This window comes from Chroicocephalus ridibundus, chromosome 1 (genome assembly GCF_963924245.1).
Source record: "Chroicocephalus ridibundus chromosome 1, bChrRid1.1, whole genome shotgun sequence".
Lineage (NCBI taxonomy): Eukaryota > Metazoa > Chordata > Aves > Charadriiformes > Laridae > Chroicocephalus > Chroicocephalus ridibundus.
In genome coordinates, this window is record NC_086284.1 from 32,559,688 (window position 1) to 32,567,620 (window position 7,933).

Here is a 7,933-nt window from a genome sequence, read left to right on the forward strand (position 1 = left end):
TTCACCTTCTCCACCTCTGTCATTCAGAGAGTCAGCATTTCAACTCAAAACTTGTAGGTCTTCACAGCGTATACCAGAATGGAATAATTTATGGTCAGTTCAATAAAGCTAAAATTAAATTTTATACTTAAAATTAAGTGGCAAAGTTTCAGTAAGATGCTTGCATAGCATTTCCATTTTGTCAAATCTAACAGCATTTTCTGATAGGAAACCTGTTTGCTGGAAAATTTTCAAGCTTCTCTGAGTGTTATGCTACATTTTTGGCTCAAGAAGCTCAGTAAGGGCTCTTTATTTTTGTTTTAATACAGGGTGTCAAAATTGCTTATCAGAAATTTCACTGACATAAAGGAAAATACTTGGTCCAGGGCATTCATTGTTATAAAGACTATTAACCAAATTTCCACACTGCAGTCACAACCACATATTCATGTAGACTAACTAAATAAAATACAGATTTCAAGCAAACAAGGGCAGAATTTTTGGCTAATACACACACGGCATTATCTTTTCTGGAGTTTGACTTTTATCAGTTCAGCTTGTTCAGCCTTGACTACAGATATTTTGGACACTTAACTATCTGCTTATAAAAAGAAGTTTGCTCAGAAATGAGGGAGGCCAGAGGTCTGCCATCCCTCTTATGGAGCAATCTCAAGAAAGAAATAGCAAAAAGACAATTTTGGCAAAATTTGGTATCTGTAATCTGCCTAAGCTCCACTTCAGGTGCCTAACTCCTCCAGAAGACTATCAGGTTGCTCAGGCATGTTTTCCCCTTCATAAATCCATGATGACTACTCCCAGTTGCTGTCTTGTCCTTAATACGTTTGGAAATGGCTTCCAGGAGGATTTGTTCTATCACTTTCCCAGTGACTGGGTTGAGGCTGACTGGCTTGTAGTTCCCTGGATACTCCTTCATGCTCTTCTTGAAGACAGGAATGACATTTGCTTTCTTCCAGTCCTAAGGAGCCTGCTGTGATCCTCATGACTTTTCAAAGATCACCAGGAGTGGCCTCGCAATGACATCTGCCAGCTCCCTCATCACCCATGGGTGGGTCTTGCCAGATCCCACGGGCTTGGGTACATTTGGTTTGTTTAAATGTTCCCTCCACCGAGGGAAGTTCTTCCTTGCTGCAGCCTTTTCCACTTGTCTCAGGGGCCTGGGATTCCTGAAGGCAGATCTTACCAGTAAAGACAAGGAGTATCTTGATCTTCTCCCATGTCCTTTGTCACCATCTCTCCTGCCTCATTCAGCAGTGGGCCCACATTTTTCCTGGTCTTCCTTTTGCTGTTGATAGGCAATACCTGTGGAGAAGTTTCCTCGTTACCCTTCAGGCCAGTTCTGTCTTTCCTAAAACCTTTCTGTTTTTTCATGCCAGACAGTATCTCTGTATTCCTCCTGGGTGACCTGTCTCTGCTTCTACTTCTTTAATTAAAGTTTAAAGTTTATTCTTCCACCTTCTTTTAAACATTATAGGAAAACATTGTAGAGAGGAAAGAATGAGTCTGACAAGCTTATGGTAGCTCACATTGCTAAAGAGGCGTGTGGTCTGCATTTCCTGAGTGCTGATGGCTCCTGTCATTTACCTTGTTGTCCAGCTGAGGATTGACAAAGATATAAAAAACTGAGGCCTGATTTTAGCCCAAAAACATCATTCAAAGACATTTCTATATGCAGGCTTGGAGACCACAAGGACTCCAAAGTTTCACCAAAACAATGGCCTGAGCTGAGCGAATACATGTGTGATGTCAAACACAAGATCACGAAACCTTGGAATCTTTTATATGGATATGGACTGGAAAATATGGACTATTCCTAAAAGGTCTGGCATTAAAAGTGACATCCATTATTGTGACTTTGTCTCATGCATATGGCAAGAATTGTTCATAACACATATTATTAGGTATGTAAGTTAATCATGAGGAAAACTGAACCCCATGTGGGAATACCGAATATTGGTTTATTCTCCTTGAAGCCGCTGGATATAAAGGGAAATAAAGAGGATAAAGTGAGAATTTTGTTTCACTTAAAAGTGTTGGTTTTTTTTTTTTTAAATCCTTATTCTGGTGCATTGCAAAACCAATTCTTTTCAGAAGTGTTCAGAATGAGAGACGGGTTTTACTACCTTCTTAACACACACTGGAATAGCTGATGATTTCTTAAAGCACAAACTTAGAAGGGTACAGACACCACTTCAATCCCTGTTGTCAGGGTTTGGGGCCAGGACTTGAGCCAAGTCTCTGAAACTCCAACCGAGCAGCTGCACCAAGAGGTGCTTCTGTGGGAGTTGTCTCCTTTCTCTTTGGAGGGGAGCTTGGTCAGGAGCTTCTGAACAGAACTTTTGCTGAAAAGGACTCAGTTGTAAGAAAGATTTTGGTTTCAGCAAATAGGCATTTTCCAGTTTAAAACGTGTGCTGTGGACAAAAGTTCCTGCCTTGCTCCAAGGCTGGGTTTCTTCAGAGCCTGGAGGTGTTCAGGAAGATGGAAGGTGCTACACGCAGATGGAGGGGGCCAGTCATCTCATGAGCCTGCACAGCACATGCAGGAGATGCAAAAACAGGGATGAACTCGAGCCGGGGTTTGTAGTCATCCAGAACTGCCCAGAGCTCATTTGTGTTTGAACACAATGGTTTGGTTTGGGGAAGACTGTGTCTCCTTCGGTTGTTGTCCTGTCCTGAGGGCTTGGGGGAACAAAGGACAGGAATATGGGAGTGTGGCATGGTGAAACTTCTCCAGAAGAAGGGCTACCTATCCAAAGAATTAAGTGAAAGTTGGCTTTTTTACAGAAGTTCAGGTCTGGACATGTGCATGCTGATGGAATAGCAAATTCCTGTTTTGCAGTTACATCTAGAAAGAGAAATGTTTTCCATTTGCTGCCTCCCCTCCCACTTGCCCAGCCTGGGATAAGGGTCTTATTCAGTTCAGCCTGAGAGATGAAGGGATAATAGGAGTTTCACAGATGAAAAGAAAGAGACGGGAGTGTGAGGAGAAAGGGGGAAGGGGGGAGGAGGTAGAAGTACTGGCACAAATATTTAAGAATTCAAAGTGTTGCAAAACTAGGGCCTTGTAGGAATAAAAGCCTCGTGTGGTGGAAATACAGGCTCTGGGATCATTATTTCTGCTGCCTGTGAAGCTAGGAGGTTAAAAGGGGGAAATGATAAGTGAAGAAGAGTTATGAGCAGCGAAGACAGAGGCAGTCCAGGCGCTGGTACACGCACATGCACCGGGCAGTTGGCCTGGGCCCATCGCTGAGCCAGGACCCTGGCCAATTTTCATTTTTTTTTTTTCCTTTTTTTTTTTTTCCCCTTCTTGGAAGAAAAGGAGCGGGGTTAAGCTGACCGGAGAAAGCAAAGCTACCATAGCCTTTTGTGGCCAGTAAAGCTGAGTACAGACTGGCATTGTCCGGCTGTGTAACACAGTCCACTTTTGTTGTTTATTTGCAGCCGCGGGTGGAAGGAACTGCTCTAAATTATGTTGGGTGACGGGGAGCCAGGAGAAGGGCTGTCGTGGGAGGAGGCTCCGCTGTCTTCCTGAACTTTCACTTTTGATTTTCAGCTGAGCTGGAAACACGAGTCCTTATTGTTTTTTGGGTTTTTTTGTGTTTTTTTTTTAATGCCTGGACCCAAGGCCAGATCCTCAGCTGGGATAAATCAGCTCCGCTTCCCTCTAGCCAAGGAAGGTAGGAGGATGTACAGTGGTCCAGGATACGACCCGCCTTGTTTAGAGACCGGAGCGCTTCTTTTCCCTGGTAAAAATCAGACCACCACATTCATGTGCTCAATCATCAAGTACGTGAACATTTTTCAAAAGCACAACTTCCCAATGACCCAGAGTGCCTTAAAATAAAGAAGTGCTATTGGACCCCGGTAGTGTGAAAGGAGCGGTTGAAATCCCTGTCTTGCCCAGCTGTTAAACCTGTGTTTGATTTCTGAAAAACCTATAGAGAAAAAGGGTTAAAGGAGACCATACAAGAAGTAGAAGAAATAAATTGAATGCACATGTGCAATCATTATTCATACTAACGTTCCCTGTATTACTTCATAACACAGCTGTATACACAAAAAAACAGTCCAGTTTGGTTTCTTCCTATTCGAATCTTATTAATTTCTGTTTAATGGAACACAAATGTTTGCGCTCTTCATTTTGACGAATGCAGCCTCGTAGTGTATTTGTTAAGCATTAGCTAGCGCGGTTGTGACCATCTAATACAAATGTCTCTGGGCCTTTCATGGCTCCTGACAGGACATCTTTTGAGCATGACAGTTGCCATGGGGACGGGTGCAATGCCTATTTGGAAGGAAAATTGGGAGCAATGCTCATTATGTCAAAAACTACATCGGGGAGGGGGGGGAAGGAGAATGTTTACTTCTTGTGCTGACACTTAGCTGCTTGTTTTACCCGCCACCCACACACTTCCATCAAACAATATCTCTTTCAAACGCAGAAGTCAAAGTTTGCATCTCCTATCGTTCCAGCTGGAACAGGCAGGGGCTGTGTGAAATGAATATCATCGCGCGCAGGGCTGGGGCACCGCCTGGCTGGCTCTATCTGTCACTTCATAACACAGCAACGCTGAGCCCTCTCAGCTTTTCCCCTCCTCCTGCCCTCGGCCGAACGCTTCGCCCGGCTCCTCGGGGCACCGCGGGGACACCGGGGTGGCGCGGGGAGGGGGCAGCTGGGTAAGCCTAACCAGCTTGCTCAAAACCCGGCAGATTTGTTGCGGCTTTACGCTGGTGAGAGGAGGGTTGGTGTCTGCGCATACCGCCATTTCCACAGGTAGGGAAGGTGGCAATAACAAACACGAAGGCCTTCGTGTCCTCCCCGTCCCCCTAGAGCACTGTGAAAAGTCAAGGGAAAAAACCCTCTTTTTGTAGAAAGCGAGTCCTAGACCCGCTTTTGATCTGTCACTTGCCATATATTCCTCTAAAGTCTGCACATTTCTTCCATTACAAATTAGCCATCGCTATATTTTTCACTGAGTTGTTCTGTTGACTTAGACTTCCACAAACCCCCAAACCCACACCAAAAAAACCCCACCCCAACCTCCCCCCCCAAAACTGGCTACCAGCCAAACAGTCGAAGGAAAAGATGCAGCAGACTCACCACGAGGCCCAGGTTTAGGGGCGGGGGGGGGGGGGGGGCGGAGTTTGCAAAGCTCTCAAATGTCCAGTTTTGGTTGCTGGAGCAATATACAAAATTTTCTCAGTGAAATACGGGAGGTGGCCGCAACACCTTGCTGGCAGCCCATGATGCCCACGCTGAACGGTCAGGGCCAGCAGGGTGCTTGGTCCCTGAGATACCTGGACCCTGAATGACCGCCCTTGGAGTCCTGCTTTGCTTTCTGTGGTTTACAGGGACCAGGTGCCCACAGCAGCCCTGAGGGTTTCGCATTTCCCCTGCCCTCAGGCTCATACAGGCGATCCAGAACCTGTTGAGTCCACGTGCTAGACGTCTTGGAAATACGACAACTTCCCCAGCATCTGGATGAATACAAATTATCTCACATATGGAACCGGGACAGGGTGGTGGAGTTGGCCTCTGCTTTGCGGGGGAAGGAGGTCGGGGGGGGGGGGGGGGGTGACTTTGGGGTTTTTACGTGCTGTCAGAGCATTTTTTCATTCTCTTCACTGTAAGGTTGCGGACGTGAAATGTGGTGCAGAGCAAGAGGCAGTTTTGACACACTTGCAAGTTTCCTGGCCTCGATCAGTCTGCGGTGTTTCTCGCTGGGGCCTCTTTGCACCAGAAAGGCTCCTCCACCGGCTCCCTCTAACACACTGCCCTGTCTGCAGGCAGCAATTAATTTCTAAGGCTTTATTTAAATGAACAAAACACAACCCTCAACACCCCCCTCCTAGAAATAGATACCATTTTGTGCAGCTGTAACAATTCTCTCTCCCCCCGCCATTCAGTCACGCATCGACAGCTGCCTTTAAACCTGAACTTTCTCCACTCCTGCACAGCCTGCTACCACTTGAACCGCTTGACTAATATCATCATCTAGCAGCAGCAGCAGCAGCAGCAGCAGTAGCAGATGTTATCTCGTCTGGGGAGAGAGGTTTCCAGGTCTGAATGCCAGAGCTGCAGTCGGGGCTCACACATGCCCCATGGAGTCGCAACCCCCAAGGAGCCCTAAAGCTGATTTTGCACAGGGGCGGCAACGGGAGTCTCAGGGAGCGCTCAGACCTTGGTGCTCTCCTCTCTCCCTTCCTCCTTTTCTTCTCATGGCATTCATCAAGGCCAGGAGGCCACATCTGAATGGTGCAGGATCTCCACCGGGCTCTCTTGACTCTCCCTCACCTTGCCCGCCACTTGATCACCACTTCTGCAGGGCTCATTTAGTCCCATTAGATGACTCTTTTTCTTCATTAAAGCGACATGTGTGAAAGACCAGCTGCTCTTAGCTTTTCTGCCCACCCAGGTGCTACCCTCCAAATTAAGACACCACAAACTTTTGAAGTAGATAATTATGTTTGTCTAAATACTGATGTGTTTTACACTGATCCATTGTATGCTACACTGAAATATGCAATCAATACAATATTTATGCTTATAAAATAATGATATCAATACATATTTTATTTCTAAAACAGTTTCCCTCTCAGTAGATATAGCTAAAAAGAATTATGACGCATGAAAAACTAGCTTTGCAGCAAGTTTCAGAGTTAACCTGTGGTATGCGTTTGCCTATGGCAAACATGAGGTGATTTGAATTAATTTAGCCGTCCCTGCCTGGTCACATCTTCCATCACCGTAATTTATCTGGCTATCTGATCATTTTGTTTTGTTCAAACTTTAGGCCCAATTCTTTCTCCAGTTTTATGCACGCAATAGCATGCACATCTCCCGTAGGTTCATTGGGAATTGCAAGTCTGTCTCGGAAGGGAGAGCTCTAGAGCAAAGGTCTATATGTTTGAACAAAATTTGTATGAAAACTACACTGTAGAGGAGCATTCTATAACAGACCAGTGTGAATTTATTCCCAGTCTTCCTTTTTGTACTGTCTGAAAGTGAAGTTTTTGTAAAAATCTAAACAAAGTTGAAAAGAACTAGATTTTCATAGTATCTGATAAAAAGTTATTGGTTTATCACTTTTACAATGAAAAAAATATTTTCAGAATTTTCTGAATTTGGCTATACAGTTTTCAAGGAATTTAACGTTTAATGTTTAATTTTATTATTTTTACACAATTTCATGGCATTTATGCCAGCATCAAAAATCACAAGCAAAAGACTCTATGAAATAGAAGATCAAACTTTTAGACGTGCTAAATAGCACTTGCGTCTCTATGATTTTTAAAGATAATTGAAATAATAGAATACTTCAATTAAGTAATTACATGCTATCACTAATTACACATTTTGAAATACTGTAAATAATGAGTATAAAAATGAAAAACACATTACATTAACAAAAAGAAAATAATTAAAAGAAATTCTGAAATGAACTTTTGCAAATCATCAGATGTTTCCAGTTTCCACTTCATGGAAAATTTCAGCTGTATTTGGTTATGCTCTAAGTCTCTGACAGTCTCAATAGATGTTAGAGATCTCAGAGCAGGAAAATATGTCATTTCGAAAGACTACTATTACAATTAAGGCTGCTGTCTCACAGAGACTCTATTAATCAGGGAATAAACACCGTCCTAAGTGTTTATTAGGAAGAAACTCTGCTTTCCAAACACTTGAGATAACTGCTTTTTGTTCTATGGCAACCAGGTTTCGAAAGAAAGATGTTTCATTGTTCTCTGGTACAAACCTCCCACGCGCTTTTGCCTTCTCCTGCTTGCAGCACTTCACAGAGCTGCACTTTGCACACAACGGTCCAAAATCAGTCCTGGCACAAACAATCACCGATGCCCAAGCTGGTCTATAGGCGTGTTTAGATATGTGTCTGCTTTTCTGCCCAGGGTCCAGCTTTCCACAGAGCTTCTGTCTCCG